Here is a 21591-nt window from a genome sequence, read left to right as displayed (position 1 = left end):
TGGTCTGATATTCCCATCTCTGTAACAATTTTCCACACTTTGTAGTGATCCACACAATCAAAGTCTTTACCATAGTCAGTGAAGCAGAAGTAGATGTTTTCTTCTGGGATTTTCTTGCTTTTTATATGATCCAATGGATGTTGGCAATTTGATCTCTGGTTCCTCTGCCTTTTCAAAATCCAGCTTGTACATGTGCAAGTTCTCAGTTCATGTACTGTTGAAGCCTAGCTTGAAGGATTTTGAGCATTACCTTGCTAGCATGTGAAATAAATGCAATTGTGCGATAGTTTGAACATTCTTTGGCATTGCTCTTCTTTGGGATTAGAATGAAAACTGACTTTTTCCAATCCTGTGGCCACTGCTGAGTTTTCCAAATTTTCTGGCGTATTGAGTGCAGTACTTTAACCTCATCATCTTTTAGGATTTTAATTAGCTCAGCTGAAATTTAGTCACCTCCACTAGCTTTGTTCATAATACTGCTTCCTAAGGCCTGCTTGACTTCACACTCCTGGATGTCTGGCTCTAAGTGAGTGACCACACCATTGTGGTTAGCCAGGTCATTAAGATCCTTGAAGAATAACTAAAGGTGTTTAACTTTATTTAATGGCTGAAGTATATTTTTCTTGTCCTGCTTGACTCTTTTTTGTTTGTTTGTTTCTTCATTTTCTCACTTCTGTGATTAAATGTATTCTTTGGAACTCAGGGAAGGCCAAGGAGGGTAAAGTTTTTCTACAAACAAGAGTCAGGCAGAAGACATGGAGCAGTCTACCCCCAGGAAAACCCCATAGAGTCCTGCTCAGTTACAGCTTTGCTCCAACAGTCAGCATCTGGGGCTTTGTCAGAAGACTCCTAAAGACTGCTGGCATCTACTCTGCCTGCAGCAAAAAGACCTGAGAAGCAACTTGGGATTTACATCCCACCAGGGACAGCCTTGGACCAATAACGGCCACTGAAGGAGGCAGAGGTATAAAGACTCCAGCATTCTTGCTTCTGACCTGGATGACTCTGCAGGAGAAATACAAAAAGAAATGCTTGAGAATGATAAACAGCAAGTTCAGAGTACGAGCCATTGGCTATGCTAGTTAGGGGAACAAATGAGATCTGGAAGAGCTCAGCTGTATCAGAAATACTGCATTTTTAAAGTCAGGTAGTGGATATGTGAGTAATCCTTGTATTAGTTTTTATGTGACATTTTTTGTCTGAAATATTTTATAATAATTTACAAAGTTTTTTAAAGATTGACAAGAAAATGCTACATGCTTTTTTAATAGTAAAACATATATTTTCATGTTAAAAAGGTCCAGCATCCTCACATTTGTCCTTCAAAGAGTGTATGTCTACCCAAATTAGAGCTAAAAGAGAAGTCCTTAAAACAGAATTCTGTAACCACTTAATCTTCCACTTCTCCTACTGATGCCACTTTTCCTATTCTTGGCATAGCTCATCAACACACATTTACACATGGTTTTCGTTCCCTGATCTTCCCAACCCTGAGCTCTTGGTCAACTATTTTAAGAAGGCACATTCATGCCTTGAATCATCTGTCCCCTTCATCTTCAGCCTCATCAAAATTCAGCTCTGGGTAACATATGTTTTCCCTTTTACCTACTTCTGTTTTGCGGCTCCTGACTTTTACCATTTAAGTGAAAAAACTCTGCCAACAGACTTCTCCACAGACTTTTCCATGAGAACAGCTGTTTGTAGGCACTTTGAAGATAGAGACTGTATTTTCCCTTGCAGTGTCTATCCCTGTGTTAGTTACCTAGGGCTGCCATAACAAAATATCACAAGCCTTGTGACTTGAACAACAGGATTTATTATTTCACAGTTCTGAAGTCTTGAAATCTGAGAGCAGGGACTCTGCAGGATTGGTTACTTCTGAGAGCTGAGACAGAATCTGCTTCATGCCTCTCTCCTTCCTTCTGGTGATTTGCTGGCCATCTTTGATGTTCCTTGACTTGTAGAAGAATTATGCCATCTCGGCCTTCACGTTTACATGCATTATCCTTGTGTGCATGTCTCTGGGTCCACATTTTCTCTTTTCTGTACGAATGTCAGCTATATTGAATTAGGGATTCACCCTAGTCCTGTATGACCTCATCTTAACTAGATACATCTGCAGTAACCCTATTCCCAGGTAAGTTCATAGGCTAAAGTACTGGGGTTAAAACCGCAACAAAGGAATTGTGGAGAGACACAGTTAAACTCATAAAACCCCCCTATATTTGAAATCAGAAGCATTTATTCATTGTCTTTTCTTGATCTAAAAACAGGCCTCTGTAGAAGAGGCTTTAGTTTGTTACTCAATAAATATTCCTTGAATTCAACTGTGAAGAGTAGGAGACATTGTCATTTCTGTTTTGACTTGAGCCCTTTACTTCAGTGTCCTGTTGTCTTAAGCACTACTCCAGGTAGTCTGTCTCTTAAGCATTCTCTTCCATTAAACAGGAGAGCATTATTTTCCACACAATGTAGCCTTGGAACACTACTATATTAGTTTCCCTAATGGGTTCTTCTGACTTACAAATGCTGGGTTTATTTTGGCTTGCATATGAAGTTTGATTGCATGCATTCATAATCGAGTTTCCCTTCTGATTTATTAATCAGAACCATCATATATCAAAATGATAATTAACTGGCAAGTTGTGGCAAATGTATACAAAGTTATTTATAGATATCTCACACTTTGCATGTTAACATTATCTAATAAATCATGTAACAGTAAAAGTGGCAGAATACCCAAATTAAATCATTTACTTTTAATGAAAGTGTGAGATTTTAGAATACCATTCTTAAACATTCACAGTGTCTATGGCTTAATTAATCTGCTTCTCCATAATTTGACTCTAATATTTTGAAATGACCTCATAGATACGTTTACCATTCAACATGGAAGTCTGTTGGGTTACATGTTCTGAATTTAATTCATACAGTATCATATTGGGAACGATATTGCTATAGACACATAGATATAGATACAACATTTCCATTTTCTCATTTACAGTTTCACTTACACCATAAGGAAACAAAATAAATTATCATGCAACACATTTGAATATTTTCATGTCAGAGTGCCTGTATATAAATAAATATGAAAGGTATTAACTGATATAACTTTTTTCTAGGCATAGCTGCTGAAAGCATCTGATCATTTTAAAATACTTAAGCAAAAAAAATTAAGGAACACACAACTAGAGTTTCATGATTAGCTTTTAATTCTTTTTTTTTTTTTTTTTTACCAGCAGTTACTTGGAGATTGAAGGTACTGAGACAGTCAAAAATTTTTTAGGTATCTTTTGTAGAGAATAGCCTAGCCAAGATCTTAAATAACATGAAGATCATGGCTCTTTGGAGAGCACAGTAGACCAATGTCTGAAAGGTCAAAATTCTGCTATTCCCAGTTTCTCCTATTTGCTCTTTATGGAGCAAATTAGAGAAGTGAGTGACACCATAGAAGTTATATGCCTTTGGAAATTACTTCTATTCAAGTTTCTGTTGACCCTTTCATATTTTCTTGGGACAGAAACAGCAGAACAATAAATATAATTGCCTTGCAGAGGAGAGCATACAAACTGTAGGCTGCTTTATCAAATTTTTCTCACAAGAGAAAAATCAAGAGCAGGTTCACCAAATTTCTCTCCCAAGAAAGTTTTTTTTTGTTTTTTTTTAATGTTTGTCTTGAGAACTGGTCTCTGCCAATTAGGTCATGACAACTCATAACCACTTTTAGCAGATAGCTGTACCAACCAAAACATTTGAGGTGATGAGAATGAGCAACCACCCCCACAGACTTGCTTCAAGTTAAAATTAGAGCAAATCAGAACAATTCTGCCTCACATATCAATATTTATTAACAAACAGGACCGAGACATTCATACAGTTTGTTTTCTGTGAGATAATGAAGTCCCAATTCTCCATTCTTATAAGGGATCCCTAAACATCTCACCTGGGGCGGGGGGGGGGGGGGGGCGGAATATATGTGTGTGTGTATATATATATATTTGTGTGTATATATATAAATTTGAAGAAGCCTAAAACAACATCCAGAGGGCCAGGATTCTACAGCCTTACAACCCAGGCAGTCAGACATGTTCAGATTAAGTGTCACAACAATTTATGGAGCATTAAGAGATTAAATCTATCCCTTATGTGACAGCCCAGCTATAGGCCTCTCTGCATTCCTATATTCTGATTATTTAAGAGAAGAAAGTTACTGCCAAAATATTTTAACTAATACACATATCTTGAATGCCATTAGTCTCATCAATGAGGATATGCTTCTAAACCCATTATGCTAATCAACCATTCACTAATTTAACGAATGGAATTCCTTTTCTGATGTTTATCATGCTAATTATTAAAGCTTCTATTTTTGATCCAGCATAAATAGCTTAATTAGTTGTATCAACCTCCTCCGGAGTCCTGGTTTCCTTTTAGAATGCTAGTGAGCCATCACTGAGCTGTGAGATTCCAAAAAGCTGTGAGTGACCAATTCCAACTGGTCATCACATCTACAGTGTAAGGTACACTAAGTAATTTACACTAAATCACAGACATCACAGCATTACAGCAAATCTCTAAGATACTAAGATCTTTTATGGTACCATTATTCTATTATCTGCCTTTATCTTTTTTTCTCTCTTTTTGGCTATGCTCTCCTTTATGCTAATAGGCATTCCTCATTGGCTTCTTCTCTTTCTTTAGTTTGTTGGTCCATGTCTCTCTGATTTCTTATCTTATGACTCCTAGGAAATAAGATTTTCCTGTCACTACCTACATTGATATTTTCTCCAAAAGAGATCTCTAGACCACCCACTTTCAGAATCATCTGGGATAAAATGAGAGAAATGCATATTCCCAAAGAGCATCGCTGCGCTTTCTCTAGAAATCTGCAGTTTTAGCAGACACACCCTCTTCATGGTTCTTATACACACTAAGCTTTGAAAGCACATCCTATTTCTCCTGTTCCAGTCAGGTAGCAAGATTCGTATTAACACACTAAGCTTTGAAAGCACATCCTATTTCTCCTGTTCCAGTCAGGTAGCAAGATTCGTATTAAACATAAACTATGTGCATATTGGTTTTATTTAGGTTATTTTTACTTGGTGCATCTACTTTTCAACATATTGTGGAATCTTCATAAATATTCAGTAACTGTAAAGCAAACTCTCAATTATTCAGGTGTGAATTAACTAGCTGATGGATTATCCAAGCTTTTAGCTTCTTCCACCTTCTTCTTAATGTGTTGTGGCTATTTCTCTGGGGAACAAATCACTCATTTGTTGCAACTTGTTAGCAAGTTTGATAAAAGGCTGAGTTTCTAGGCATATTGAAATGAAGTTGGGGTTTTCTGTGTAATAAATATCCTACCCAGAAGGACCATTCCTTCTAAAGATAATGAAAAACTAGCTATAATATCTACCAGTCAAATAAGGACCAAAAGCACTGGCCCAACTCATTTGCTGGGAAATAAAATTCTTCATACTTATCATTACAAATTACAATATATATTGCTAAATAGCCACACAAAATATCAAAATATAGCTACAATATCAGGTAATTAAGTGGAGGGTAAAAAATTGCTTCCCATAAGGGTTTCAAAATACCATCGATGGTATCCTTAGACAAAACTGGGAAAAGTTAAAAAGGGACAAAGGCAATCTTTCTTCTCAGATATATCTGTTTTCTATAGAAAACAGAATATTTAGCCATCTCTAATGAGATTTGTCTACTTTCCATCTCTCATGTGTATTTCACTTATGCACATTTCTTTCCATGGGGTTTACTCTGGTTTCCTGGGATATTACTACTCTGTGATTATAGGCATATCAAGTTTTAAGACCTTTCTTACACAATGGCAAATTCTTACATGTAAGCAGCTGTCTGGTCATCTAACATACAGAGCCTGGATCACTCACTTTCAAGTAATTTATGAGCAGCTTAACATGGTGATTCACACCTTTGAAAAAAAAATACGCTTTGATTTCAGCAAAGCCTAATGGCTTTATGAATTTTAGCACATAGCATACTCACTTCACTCTAGTATACTCACTATCCACAGAGGTCCTTTGTCAATCCCAAATACCACCACCACACACACTTCCATCTCCTTCTTCAAAACAGATGTCATGAAGGCTTCCCGGAGTTTTTTTACTAGACTCTGCTGTTCATCTGCTCAGGATTCCTAACTCTTACACAAACAAGGGTTTCACTCATCGGATCTAGGAGGTGTGGGATGGCCCCCTAGATGACCTCTAAGAACACCTAAGTTTAAATTACTGTAGATCTTCTGGGTGGGCTGTATTAGTTCCTTTCACAATCTTTGGTGGCCCCTGTGAGGTGTCAACTCAGTCACTGACCATACATTTTTTAAAATATCACTGAGAGTCAGTTCTCCCTTCTGTAAAAACATGATACCACCTATGTGGTTTATTGTAAACTTGGCCCACCTATAGCATAAATAACTTCCTGTGAACAGAAAGCCAGCTAAGAACAGGAGACATGGGGTTTAGGAACAAGTTCTCAAGTAGCCACACCATTCAGTCATTGTCCGTCCCTCTCTTTCAATTCAGTCCCTGAAGACTGGGGCAAGGTAGGAGGGGGAGAGAAAGGAAATAATGACAGGTGACATGTGGACCTCCTTTCTTAAGGAAAAAGCTGGTAGGATAAATTCTTTTTCAGTCCCTGGAATCCTTTTTTAAAAAGCCTGCTTCAGTCTGCTGTTACTTGACTGGTGTATGAGAACTACGTGTTGGAAAATGTGGATTTATAGAGCCTATTCAGTTGGATTACCTAGGTGGCAAAGTCCTCAATGGAAGTCAAATGTAAAATGCTTAATTTGCACATTGCCTTATTATTCTTTAATATCTAGTCTCCTTGCTATAATCTTGATACTGTTTGCAGGGAGGATAGTACTTTAAAATACCTTAGACTCAGGCCAAAATGATTTAATCCTTTTTTAAAACTGTGTGCAGGAACTGTTAAGAAATTGCTGCAGGAGTCTTGGGTTAAAAGATGAAATCCTAGAATAAATTTTCAATGTCAAAAATAAAAAAGAGGAGAAAGAGAAGCTATAATATTGATCATTTTCTTTCCAAAAGGTTTAACCTCCTTCCTTATGCGCACTGCAAAGCTGTTTAGATTCTCATTTCAGTCAGAATACCTTTGACTGCCCCACTGTGGCTGCTGAGAACTTGATTTAGGATATACCGTGCACTAGTGGATTATACAGTCCATCGTTACTCCTGAAAGGATGAGCTCTTAGCGCTTTCCAGAGGAAAAATGGAAGAGTTTCAAAGAATCTACTTAAATCTCAATTAAATTTAGCTCCAAAATTGTATTGTTCCTTTCCTAGTCAAAGGGATTAATTATATAATAAGTCTTTTTCAATTCCAATTTAAAGTTCTGATTCTTACCTCTTAAATCACCCAGAGTGCTTTTGTGGGTCTACCGAATAATACTCCAACTTCCAACTCTAAAGAATGCTGCTGCTGCTGCTGCTGCTGCTAAGTCACTTCAGTCGTGTCTGACTCTGCGCTACTTTCTGCTGAATAGTTTTTGCCTTTATAATGATAATCCCATACTTTACTCCCTGCAACTTCGCTCTGAATAGTGTTTTGCTATTAGCAGTCCTTGTTCCAAACTATTCTTATTTCTACAAATTAGGTGAGTTTTTGGCTTTCAAGACCAGTACTTTATTTACTATAATTCTTTTTACCTGTTGAGAGGAGTAGGGGAGTGATTAGAGGAAGTTTAGGTAGAAAAGAAGAATTGCACAGTCACTGAAAATAGTGAAGGTCACAAGGAGGCAAAACAGACACATGCGTGGAGGAGAGTGTAAACGTACTGCTGCATCCCTAGCCTACTGTTTTTGTTTGTTTGTTTGTTTGCTTTTAAAAGACAGGAAAGAAGAAAGGAGAAAGGAAAGAATCAAAAGAAATTAGGAAGAAGGAGGAAGGGAGAAGAAGGAACCCCTGATAGGAAGGATGATGAAAGAGGAGGGGAAAGATACCTTTGAACATGTCAAAGTGAGTTCTCCTTAAATCCTGCTAAGATTGTTTTTGTTACCATTTTATATAAGCGACTTCTCTCAGGGTCACGTGAGAGCAGAAACTTATTCCTTACTCTAAAAAACTAAACTAAATACTTTTCCTTTAAATTGATTTTGCTGAAATGGATTTTTCATATTGGAACCTCAGCTTTGATTCATTTGCATTCCAAAGTGAAAATGATCTGGGTAGTGAAAAGGAAATGGAAACTTCACCAGCTAAAATTTCCCTGAACTTATAGTAAAAGTGTGTGGAGCTGACTCTCTAAACCAAATGTCTGCACATCTGACCATTAAAAAAAAGTCCTGAAGGAGACTAGCTATTAACAGAATTCTGTGGATAATTCTCTTTTTAAATTATGAAAAATCTTTAAACATCAATTATCTTCACACTACTTCCTTATCTCTAGTTTTTCTTCTCTTTAAAGTCAGAGTTGCAAGCATTTGGTTTGTAAAGACTCATTTCTGAGGTATTATTTCAGTAGGCTCAATATGAAAAAAAGCTGGAGGGTAGAAAGGAAGAACAGAGACAGGAAGAGGGAGAAAGAGAAGGAAGAGACCTAGGAAGGAGAGTGGCATGAATAGTCCAACCAATTGCGGACATAGCAGGGGAGGAGAGGAGATGAAACCATTACTTTGAAGGGATAACATCCCCATTCACTTTGTACTGATGGAAGATGAGCTGAATTAGTAGTTATTGAAATATGAGCCTTTTCTGTGTTTCTCCAGTTGAGTTTTGGGATGTCTTGCTAGCAGCCTAACCTAATTTGGTAGAAAACAGGTTAGGATCAGGTTAAGACTATTAGTTCCACTCTAGGTTACATGTAAGGGTGGGTTTACCACAATATGAGGACTTCAGAACAAGTTTTCCAAACAAAAAGCCCCCAAATCAGGATAAACCTTATTCCGCAGGCCTCTATAGGCTGGGCCATTGACCAAGTCCATCTCCTTAAGAATCTCTTTGCTCCAGACTTGTACTTCTGAGCACATGGGGAAGTATGAGTACCATGAATACCATGTCTCTAACAAAAACTGCATCTTGCTTTCTGCAATAATTTTTAATTATAACTCTGTCTAGTATTAAGCATATATTTTACCCTTGACTTAAATAATATAACTTATGTAGTAGTAGTGTGGAATAGCTTTCCAAAAGTCTTAAATATTCCAAAGAAAAGAGTGACATTTTGTAAGAAAGACCTATACTTAAAATGATGTGAAGGTAGAAAAACAGAGAGAAGCTAACTTATAACACTAAAAGCTAACTGTAACACTCGACCGGAAAAAAAAAAAAAAACTAGATGATTAGGTAGTGATTCATCGCCCAAGAAATAATGCCTATGTGAGTGGTAATGGAAGCATATTAACAGCACTGTGTTTCTTTTCTAAGTATCTGAAACTGCATTCCAACCAAGTGAACATATTGTCTCGATTCTACTACCCACCTAAGGATTTTAATAAGGCTGTATTGATCCACTCCAGCTTGCTTGCTAATGCTTCATAACACACTCAGCCAAGAATGGTTGCAATGTACTTCTTTTCAGCAGTTCATTTTTATCCATTTGAGCCTGCAGTTTTCAAGAATATTTGGGTACTTCTGGCTATACAAAATAATTTTCCTTTTAGACAATAAAATAATTTATCTACTCATTTTATTAATTAATAAACCCATATTCTGCCTTTCTCCTAAAGAGGATGAAAACACATTTTCTCTAGACAGGACCAGCTTCTGCTCTGCGCATGTGGTAGCCCTGTGACTTAGAGGAATCAGGAAAATTTAATTACAGAGTTTGAATCAAGTCCTTGAAAAGTACAGTACAATGGCCTCTGTACTGCAGCCACTTATTGAAGCCACTTTAGGAAATGGTTATTTGAGTCTAATAACTGACTGATTCAATTAAAAGGAGACAGGAAAACCATTTGCTGAAGCAGGCACTCTGTTTATTATTCACTGCTGTCATCTAAAGCACATTTCTTAACCACAACCTTGCGCTGTGGTTCTCCATCCTTCCCCATCCTTCTCTATTTGAAGGCTATGACACAAACCCGTTTTTTACTCACTTCACCAGGTATTGTCAGCTAGGAAGTGGCGTGTGATTAGGAATTTGGGGTGAGATTACATGAGCAATTAAAACCTTGCAGGAGTGCTCGCTTCGGCAGCACATATACTAAAGTTGGAACGATACAGAGAAGATTAGCATGGCCCCTGCGCAAGGATGACATGCAAATTCGTGAAGCGTTCCATATTTTTAATAGCCAGGACATGGAAGCAACCTAGATGCCCATCAGCAGATGAATGGATAAGAAAGCAGTGGTACATATACACAATGGAGTATTACTCAGCCATTAAAAAGAATACATTTGAATTAGTTCTAATGAGATGGATGAAACTGGAACCTATTATACAGAGTGAAGTAAGCCAGAAAGAAAAACACCAATACAGTATACTAACGCATATATATGGAATTTAGAAAGATGGTAACAATAACCCTGTGTACAAGACAGCAAAAGAGACACCGATGTATAGATCAGTCTTATGGACTCTGTGGGAGAGGGAGAGGGTGGGGAGATTTGGGAGAATAGCACTGAAACATGTATAATATCATGTATGAAACGAGTCGCCAGTCCAGGTTCGATGCACGGTACTGGATGCTTGGGGCTGGTGCACTGGGATGACCCAGAGGGAGGGTAGGGGAGGGAGGAGGGTGGAGGGTTCAGGATGGAGAACGCAGGTATACCTGTGGTGGATTCATTTCGATATTTGGCAAAACTAATACAATATTGTAAAGTTTAAAAATAAGATAAAATTCAAAAAATAAATAAATAAGTAAAACCTTGCAGGATTCTAATATATCAATATATATAGCCAAATGGGGATTCTCTCTCCCATTCTGATGAAAATCACATCTCTGGGGCCTGTGCTTTGCAGCAGACAAACTGCAAAAGAAATAGCAATACACTGTTATACATTTAATTCACAAGGAGAACAGCAGAAAGCAATCAGAGACCTGCTTCAATTCCAGTTTTATGGTTAAACAAACTGCACAGGCCTTGAATGGGAAGTTTAAAGAGTAACAAAGACCCAGTGGAAAGTGACAACCCAAAGAATCTACATAGCATAACTCTTGTTTTGGAACCTAGAAAACCAAATTATAACTTTATTAGCATAACTTTGAAATTCACTTTATGATACAATAGAGTGATAACCTTATCCAAAACATTTGTTCTCTAATTTCTGAATATGTATCTATATACCTTATTAAAGAACAAACCCTGATATATTACATCAAATTTTTTCATTGAACTTCAGGAATGCTTACATAGATAAATTAAATCTTAAATCAGAAGTAAACTACTGTACTGGATGTCATCCTGTCATCTTTTGACTTAAAAGGTAAAAGAATGGCCACCTTACAAAATTCTAAAATGTATGCAAGAGTAAAAAGAAAAAAACGGAAGTGATTAGAAGTGATCCAATTCTGGGTGATTCTGGGTGTATTCTTAAGACACAGCTAACAGCATTCTTGTTGCACTAGACATGATTTTATTTTTTTAATTTAAAGGTAAAAGGAAAATTCTAAGGTTTCCTAGGCTACCCAGAAGGGAAGAATACATGGAAAAGCACTTAGGGGAAAAAAATACTTGATTTTAGATATGTTAAGTTTTATGTGCCAGTTATATAACCAACCTAGATAGCATATTAAAAAGCAGAGACATTACTTTGCCAACAAAGGTTCGTCTAGTCAAGGCTATGGTTTTTCCAGTAGTCATGTATGGATGTGAGAGTTGGACTGTGAAGAAAGCTGAGCTCCAAAGAATTGATGATTTTGAACTGTGGTGTTGGAGAAGACTCTTGAGAGTCCCTTGGACTGCAAGGAGATCCAACCAGTCCATTCTAAAGTAGATCAGCCCTGGGTGTTCTTTGGAAGGAATGATGCTAAAGCTGAAACTCCAGTACTTTGGCCACCTCATGCGAAGAGTTGACTGATTGGAAAAGACTCTGATGCTGAGAGGGATTGGGGGCAAGAGGAAAAGGGGACAACAGAGGATGAGATGGCTGGATGGCATCACGGACTCAATGGACGTGAGTTTGAGTGAACTCTGGGAGTTGGTGATGGACAGGGAGGCCTGGCGTGCTGCGACTCATGGGATTGCAAAGAGTCGGACACGACTGAGCGACTGAACTGAACTGAACTGAACTGATATAACCAAGGAAAGATGTTGAGTGCAAGATGTATATAAGGCTAGAAGTGAGGGAAGAAATTCAGGCTGGGGATACACATTTGCAAGTCACTGGCATATCAGTGATATTTAAAGCCATGAGACTGGATGAAATTGCCAAATATGAGAAGAGTCCTGGGTCAGTCTGAGCTAAGACGTTGGGAAGAGGATGAGGAGAATAATGAGAGGAAATAATCATCAAGGTAGAAGAAAAGTGAAGAATACATGATGTCCAGGGATAAAAGTGAAAAGGGTATTTTAAGGAGAAAGGATATATTAATATCAAGGGAGAGGATGTGAGAGTTGACCATTTGATTTAACAAAAAGGAGGCCACTGATGTCTTTGAAATAGTAGTTTCAGTGTTAACAGTGAAGGTAAAGGTTTGACTGGAATGAATATAAAGGAAAATGAGGGGAGAAACATTGAGACCAGGATGTATAGATAATTTTTGAGAAGTTCTATAGAAAGAAGCAGAGAAACGGGACACAAGCTGGAAAAAGAAATTAAGACAGTAGAACATTTTTAAGATCATAGTATGGTATGACTTTTCTCTCTAGAGAAACAGGGCAGTCAGATTTCCTGAAATTATGTCCTTGAGAATAGAATATAATGCACAAGAGGAAGGACTGATTTTAGATTAGGAGTAAGAACTGTTCATCTCGAGTACTGGAAAGAAAATAGAGTACATGGGTCCGGATGTGATCATGCCAGTTTATTGAAGTTCTCTTCAGGATAACTATTTTCTCAAGCATGTTAGAAATATAATCAGTTATAACTGAGGATGAGGTAGGAAATGTTAGTGGTTTAAGAAGGATATGATATGGAATAATCATCAGGAGAACAGAAACGTTACCTAGCGTTTTGCCATCTGAAGTGGTAGCCACTTGACATATGTATCTACTGAACACTGAAATGTGACTTGTGTGATTGAGAAACTGATTTTTTATTATATTTGATTTTAATTAATTTTGATTTAAAAATTGATGCTCGTTCTAGTCTTCTGAAAAATCTCAGAAGGTTTGGAAAAGCTTGAGTATGTAATTCTGTGGTTTCAGTCATATATTTTATAGAATTTAAATGGAGATCAAGCATTGTTATGAAAATTTAGCATCCAAATTGAGAAGTGTTGTATGTGTAAGATACAAACCAGATTCCATAGAATGAAAAAAGTGAAATCTCTCATTAATATTTTATATCGATTATATGTTGAAATAATATTTAAATATATTGGATTAAGTAAAACATTTTAATTTAACCTTTTTACTCTGTTTTTAATGTGCCTGTTAGAAAACGTCAAATTATACAAATGGGTCACATTACATTTCTGTTGGAAAATGAGGGCCAAGGAAAAGGGAACATGCTTCTCTCCTGCTATGGAGGTAAAGAATCCAGGGTGGTGATTCAATTGCCCCTTTACTAGTATTTGACCTAAAAGCTTAGCATTTAAACTGAAAGAAGTAAAATCTTCCATATAACTTTGTTCTGTTTCTCCCGGCATTCTAATCATTTTGCTTTATGTATTTTGATGTTGGCTATTTTATATACAAAATTTTATAACTGTTACTTTCATTCTTGTTAATATGAATAGTACAGATCCTGATTACACTTCTGTTTTGATTGATGTGGAATATTTTTGTACTTTTTGTATTTAATCTTAATGGGTCATTTTATTTTGGATTATTGTCTTGCAAATAGCCAGTTAGGTGAGTGTGTACATACATGTATGCATGAGACTCAATCTGAGAGTCTGTATCTTTTAATAAATAATTTAACACATCTTCATTTATTATAACTGATATGCTTAGTGTTACTTCTGTCATCTTATTTTTCCAATCTACCTTTTCCTATTTTCATAGTTTTTCTGCATTAGTCAAAATAACTCTGTTTATTTGTAATTCATTGGTGAGTTAGAGGTTTTCTACTGATAGTTACCTTAATATGCTTTTAACACATATTTTGTATCCTTTACCCTATCAACTCTCAGAAAGGAATTTGCCTAGCTCTTACATCTCTTGCCCCCACTACTTCTAAGATTTTTAGCAATTAATCTATTATTTAGCCTTTTTCTTCATTTCAGTGGCAATTTGGAATGTGCAAGGCTTAGTAACACACTGTCAGGTCTTTTCTATGAACTACAAGATAATCATGGAATTCTGTGTGTAGTAGTATACAAAGTGCCTAAACCAATAAATCATGACTTCTAATATGCGAAATGCATTCTGTGGTACTAGTGGGCATGGTAAACAAGGTTGCAGGAAGCTGTTAAAAGTAACTCTAAGTATCTCATGCCTGATTAATGTACTATAATACGGCACATGCTTAATGAAAGAGTCATTAACTGGAATATAATTAAATGTTTAATTCAGTCCCCAGTCAATCATTTGCTTTTAAATATACCTAAGAGTAAATAACCTTAGCTATTTTGGATTTTACCTTGATCTTATCTAGAACGTGAGTAGAGGGGCATCTGTGGATGTACATAGAGGTACCAGACCCCTCAATATGACAAAGCATCTTTCTTTGAGAAATGTTTTCCTGGGATAACCCCAAAGGTGGCCTGTTCTTAAGTTATTTTGAGTTTGCATTTCTGTGTTATTAATTCACCAAGGGACATCAGCTTATAAAAGTTTCTTAGAAGGCTCAACATTAAAACATTTGTTTAACCCTTTGTGACCCAAAGTATTTGACCCTAAATGTTTTGCTTGCCTTACACTGGCAATTTATTTTCAGGGAACCTGTTTCAGTAAGTGTTGTTGCATGATGTTCTGTCATGAAATGGTTAGAGAAGTCACTTTTACTTTCTTAGAGCAACACTTGATTACACAGAGCTCCCAAAGTACGTCTTATATTTTTTATGTCTTTTAGGGTTTTAATGAAATACCTCTGTCAGTTTTGACTTTCAGCTCCCCTTCCTCCCTCCCTGCTCAAATCTGCAGACAAATATAAACCCGATGGTGGGAAGAAACCAAGAAATTGCAGCCATAAGCACATGTACTCAAACCCACATCTATTCTCTGCAATCTAAGGATTCAGTAACATGTCTGGCTCACAGTGCTCACTCTGTTCTCTCTTACTGTGCTTTCTCTGAGAGACTTGCCCTGTAGAAGGAGACGTCTGGAGCGCCAGGCCCACAGTGTACCAGGTAGACACACCCAGCCACGGATCACACACCCTAGGATCTCTCAACAACTGTGTATGTGTATCTCTCTCTAGTTAGACTCTCAATTCCTTGAAGGAGGCATCAAAGAACATATTTATTTTTATATCTGTGTGTGCAGTATAGGTACTTGAGTGTTACTGAATTCATGAGTCACCTAATAAAGTGAAAAGTGAAAAATGGGTGGGTTCCCCAGCTTCTCAATTATTTCAGATGTAAGCATTTGAACAAAAATGCCAGGACATGAGCTAATAGCATCATAGTTTGTTTGTCTATTATCGGTTTCCAAATATTTGGCTTTCTGAGGTGTTTTAAATAATAGAAGACAAGAAGGAATTTTAAAAATCTTTGTATTTTTACTTTTACAATGAAAAACTATTAAGTATTTTTTTTGTAACTGCTGTATCACACACATGCATAGAAGAAATACACAGAATCAACATCAGGATTAACAAAAAATAAAGGTCAGTAGGTCAAGACAAGAATGATAAGACATCAGATTCATGGATCAATAATAAAAAATAGTCAGATAGGGAAAAAAAATGAGAAAAATCAATTCACTGAAGATGAAATGCGAATGACAGTGAACATATAAAAAGCTGCCCAACCTCACTAATAATTGGAAAAATGCAAAATAAAACTAAATAAGATTGTATTTTCAAGCATAGGACTAGCAGAAATTAAAAAGATTTATGATATCCAGAGCTGGCAGTGATAAGTACAAATAAGTACTCTCATACACTGTTGGTGGGAGTATAAATTAATAAGCCTATTTTGAAGCGCATTTGGCAGTATCGCAAAATTTCAATTTGTAACTTTTAGCCAACTAGAACTCTTTTCCACAGAAATACTTTCACATGAGAACAAACTTATGCACAGGATACTGAAAGCACCATTATTTATGATAGAGAAAATTGAATGCAAATGAAGTATCCTCCAATACAGTAATAATGAATCAATAATTATACATTTGCACAATAAAATATTATACAGATTAAAAATAGTGAAGCTGACTTTCATGGATTGACTTGGAAAGATCTATAAAGCATAGTGTTAAGGGAAAAAATTAAAAGCATATTGGGGATATAAATTTTGAGCATAATATTTTTATATATATTTATGTATGTTTATTCAGTTAATAAATCTGTTACTTGTACAGGCTCTTTAAGCTACTCAAACATCTGATGCACTGGTATGTTTGTAATTAAATACTACATTATAAACAAAGAAAAATGTGCTAAAGCAGGTTGGTGTAATACCAAGCTCAACCTTGTTACTGACTAGGACAGAGCTGAAGAAGAGCTAATATGTTTTATTCTGTGTAGTTCTATATAATTTGAATCCTTTGTAACAAAAATGTATGATACATGTAACTTTTAAAATGTATTTGGCCTCTAATAACCATAAAGTTTGTCATAGCTATCATGGAAAGCCTGTCCAGCTTAATACTTATATGCCAAGAAGTTGAAAGTTTAGAATTACTGATTATGTGACATGAGCAGCATCACACACTGACTATTAGACACTGGCAGCAGCCACAATACCCATTCCTTAATATTGGGCAGCCCATCTAATTCAATAATTTAAATTAAATCTATTCTTTCTCTTCTTATATAGACTACTTAGATCACCTGGTAGGCTACAAGGCACTTAGCCAGTCCTCCTATACAACTCTGATCAGTCAGTGGAAGGGGAACAACGTGATGAAAACCATCACTTTAAACAGGTGAAAGGAGTACATGATGGCGAAATATCTCAACTCCATTCCCTCAACAGATCGCTTTTCAGAGTACCATTGGAAGCTGAAAATAAGATGTCTTAAGGAAAATAAGTAATCCTCAGGGATTAATAAGGCTAAGTAGAAGTGTTAGTATTTACAACTCAACTGAAGCATGCACTTTTTAAAAAATTTATCCTTCTACTTATTGACATAAATAATAGACCATGTCTGTCTATGTTGCCATACAATTTTACAATGCTGAGCAAGTAACATCTCCATTTCCTCTGTAGACAATGATTCGATTCCTCACAGCTAATCTTGAAAATCCTTTTGCAGAAGTAATGATCTCCCTATTAAATTGTGGTTGAAATTTGTGCTCAATAGAGGGTGCATTTAGTTCAAGCAATACATTTTCCAGCAGCATAAACACTAATACCGAAGCCCACTGTGCACAGCACACATGTCACATGGCCATTTTTCCAGTGAAGGATGCTGTAAAACTATCTCAGAGCTCATTTTCCTCTTGATCTGTCATCTGTATACTCTATGGACAGCTTGTCTGTCACTACTCACTTGTTCAAAACAAAATGCGTTCTCTCATATTGGACTGTAAGAATTTATAAACACGGTGATGTTCCACCTAGCTTCAGCTCAGATGGAACAAATGTCAGCAGCTGGCTGTAACCTGACTACATCTTAATAACAGCAAAATCTTCCCTTCTATGTTGAGTGCATTCTTATAAATTTTATAGAAGCTTCTATAGTATTTTCCCAGATATCATTTCTATTCTGTATCTACATTTTTAGTCAGAAACCATTAGAAGAATGTTTCTCCTTTAAGGAAAAAAGATGCCTTAGAATACTTCTGAATTATAATTTTTAATTAAGCTAAATTCTCCTGCTGCTGCCGCTGCTGCTGCTGCTAAGTCACTTCAGTCGTGTCCGACTCTGTGCGACCCCAGAGACAGCAGCCCACCAGGTTCCCCCGTCCCTGGGATTCTCCAGGCAAGAACACTGAAGTGGGTTGCGATTTCCTTCTCCAATGCATGAAAGTGAAAAGTGAAAGGGAAGTCGATCAGTCATGTCCGACTCCAGCGACCCCATGGACTGCAGCCTACCAGGCTCCTCCGTCCATGGGATTTGCCAGGCAAGAGTAATTCTCCTAATGTCAGTTAATTCGGCCTTTATTGACACCACGCTCTTGTGAACATGTACAGTTTTAATTGCATTAAGGTGATGTTTTAGTTCCTGACCATTGTATAAAAAGCCCTTTTCTGCAGTTGTCTACATTATATCACTACACTTTCTCTGATGTATGCAGCAACATTCACTTAACAAAGATAGCTCCTGGTAATAACTGTTAATTGGGAAAAATTATAGAAAATAAACAGCATAATAACCCTCAATACATTAGTGCAAATGTAGTAACTATAAAAGGATAATCAAATCACCCTCTGAGGTATTCATTTGCTTTTCATACGTGGACCAGAATTCAAGTATGAGAAATAAAACTGCAATTTTACAGAGAGGAGAGTAGCTGGCAAAAGAATAACCTGTGACAATTTAATATGAAGCTTCTAGTTTATTAAAAATTTTCTTTTTGAGTTCTAAGTTTCCTAAAGCACTTTCAGTCCAGGCATAAGTTAGCCCTAGGGTTGATTAATTTTGCTGCCCACCAACCCCACAAAATGCCTCATATGTCTTGCCATATTACTGCTTTGCCCGTCTATGGTCAGTGTAGCTTTCTGTCTGGTTGCAGTATAGCTGCCGCAGTTCCAGTCATCCCATTGCAGCTTCTTTATAGAGGAGGAAGAGGAGTTGTTCACTAAGCATTCCCAGAAGCACCTCAGCTGACTTCCCCTCACATTACATTGGCCAAAGCCTCTTCCTGAGTCAATCACAGGCAAAGCAAACAGGACTACCATCAATGCTTTTATGAATATGATTTTGTAGAATAGGGTGAGTTGCCCAACATAATCCTGCTGCTGCTGCTTAGTCACTCAGTCATGTCTGACTTTTTGCGACCCCATGGACTATAGCCTGCCAGGCTCCTCTGTCCGTGGGATTTTCCAGGCAAGAATACTGGATTGGGCTGTCATGCCCTCCTCCAGGGGATATTCCTGACCCAGGGATTGAACCCAGGTTTCCTGCACTGCAGGCAGACCCTTTACCGCTGAGCCACCAGGGAAGCCCAACATAATCCTACTTCTGCTCAGGAGGGAAAAAAAAAAGATATACTCTGAGTGAAAGTTACTCATTCATGTCTGACTCTTTGCTACACCATGGAACTATACAGTTCATGGAATTATCCAGGCAGAATACAGAAGTGGGTAGCCTATCCCTTCTCCACCAGATCTTCCCAACCCAGGAATCAAACTGGGGTCTCCTGCATTGCAGGAGGATTCTTTACTGAGCTGTCAGGGAAGACCAGAAATAGTTCAGTGAATGTTTATTGGACTGATATCAAAGAGTATCTGGTACTCCCTGGATTTACTGATTTTTATATACATGTCCACCTCTCTGTGAAAATGTATGCTATCTCAGAGTGGGTGCTGCTTTATATGTGTGTTCATATGGTCAAAGCATGTTAAAGGTTCAGTACTTCTCAGTTAATGAATGAGCGAGTATAAGAACAAATATTTAATCTATAAGAAGAGAAGAAAATTTACTATGAAGTTAATGCTTAATATTTAAAGGCTTCTTGTGAGAATCTAAGGAAAGTTGCAGAAACATGTTATTATGATCATCTGTTATAAGCTTTGCAGGGGTAATATATTTTAATAGCAGTTGGTTCAGTTTGCTGACTCCACTCTGACGGACTTGTCCTCCGTCATGTTTCTCCCAGGGCTGGAGCGACCACTAGCATTTTGAGAATTCAGTTACCACAAAGATGAGTTGGAGATACATTTATTTTTAGTTCAGAGGAATATATTCATGTGTTTCTGAGTCGTTTCCATGTGTAGTAATGTTACTGCTAGCCACATGTTATAGGCATGGTTTCCAGAAATACCCCTCCACCCACCATGCTGAATCGCTGCATGATACAAAGGTGCAGGCCTAGAAACATTAAGGTGATTGAACATGCCCTAAGGTACCCAACCCTGAAAGAATGTCAGCAGTAAAGGAGAAACAAGGTTTGAAAGGGAGGGAGACGGGAACTGGTCTGTTTACCTTTTTTAAGGCAGATACATAAGATTATAAGTAGAAGATCCAGTTCTTATCAAGGTCCAATCAAAACAGAATATCTCTCCTGTCAAAAAGATATTTGATAATGCAGTGTATACAATTTTGAAAGCATCATAACTTTTCTCACATTTAATGGGTATTACATGAAACAGAATGTAACAGGATCCCTATTTGTAGGAAACAAATCTGGAATAGTACTGAAAACAGCATGTTTGCCTATAACAGCTAATATTTTGAACTTGATAGGTTTTCCCAAATTTAGCAACCATCATAAAAATTTACATGATATAACCTATAAAAAGTTATGAAGCTGAAATAATTTTTTGTAAACTAATAATAAAACCAAATCTTGACCAACCATGGCAAGGACAAGACTGAATTCCCTTTGTATTCTCTCTATAGAAAATTATGCTATAAAACTGTCATCAAATGAGGAGGTGAACAAAGTTATGAAGCCAAAAGTACAGTCAATGGTTTTGCCATTACACTGTAGCAACAGTCTAAAATAAGAATAATAGATAACTCTCTGCTTGAAGGCTTTCTAAGGACATTGTGTGTGTTTACTTCTTTAAGTTCGCTTACTGATACAACTCACGAAAGTTAGCATGTCAGCAGGCAGGGCTATGTTACACAGCTGTAGCCCCCCTAACATCAGTGCTTAATACAGTAAAGGTTTATTTCTTGCTCATTCTTTATATCCTGTAGCTAGAAATTGTGCTTTATATGGTTGTCACATAAAGACTTAGTATGACAGCACTTCTACCATCTGGAATATCTTCGGTCCCTGTAACAAGGAGAAAGGGAGTGACAAATAGCACATTGACTCTTAAAAGCTTTGACTGGAAATGACAGCCATCATTTCTACTTATATTTTGTTGACCAAAGCTGGTCACCTGGCCATGCCGAACTTCTTCAAAACAATCTCTCCTAGAATGAGAAGAACAAATATTTGTAAACAGCCAATAATAATTTCTACAAGTACTGTTACCACTAGTTGAAATATAGGGAAACTGAAGCATTAAAAAAATATGTAATTCGCCAAATATTATACATATAATAAAATATAAGGCTAAGCTTCAAGAGCAGAATCCAAAGTCCACAAGCTTAACTTACTTCTACCTTAATTTCTTCTGCTATCCTTCTACCTTTTTTGACATACATTCTTTGGCAAATCCCTAAGCCCTGGAATGGAATGGTGTTACCCCAAGTATGATATTCTTACTGACAATTACAAGTAATACAAAATTAAGAGCCACACATGT

The 21591-nt window shown here is 37.0% G+C and overlaps 1 protein-coding gene and 1 non-coding gene across 6 annotated transcripts in view; both read left to right on the top strand.

Moving 5' to 3' along the window:
* The window catches only part of EPHA6 (EPH receptor A6), a 1018620-nt gene that overhangs the window by 914118 nt on the left and 82911 nt on the right, over positions 1–21591 (top strand). The gene's annotated exons all lie outside the window — the stretch shown is intronic.
* LOC147380156 (U6 spliceosomal RNA) lies at positions 10189–10295 on the top strand. Its single transcript, XR_015135313.1, has one exon. It is a non-coding gene; the product is annotated as a U6 spliceosomal RNA (small nuclear RNA).

The sequence above is a fragment of the Bos grunniens genome, chromosome 1, assembly GCF_055505025.1.
Source record: "Bos grunniens cultivar Pamir isolate PY7600 chromosome 1, Bosgru_T2T1.0, whole genome shotgun sequence".
Lineage (NCBI taxonomy): Eukaryota > Metazoa > Chordata > Mammalia > Artiodactyla > Bovidae > Bos > Bos grunniens.
The sequence above is the reverse complement of the archived record's forward strand: the minus strand, read 5'-3'. Positions and strand labels throughout refer to the sequence as shown.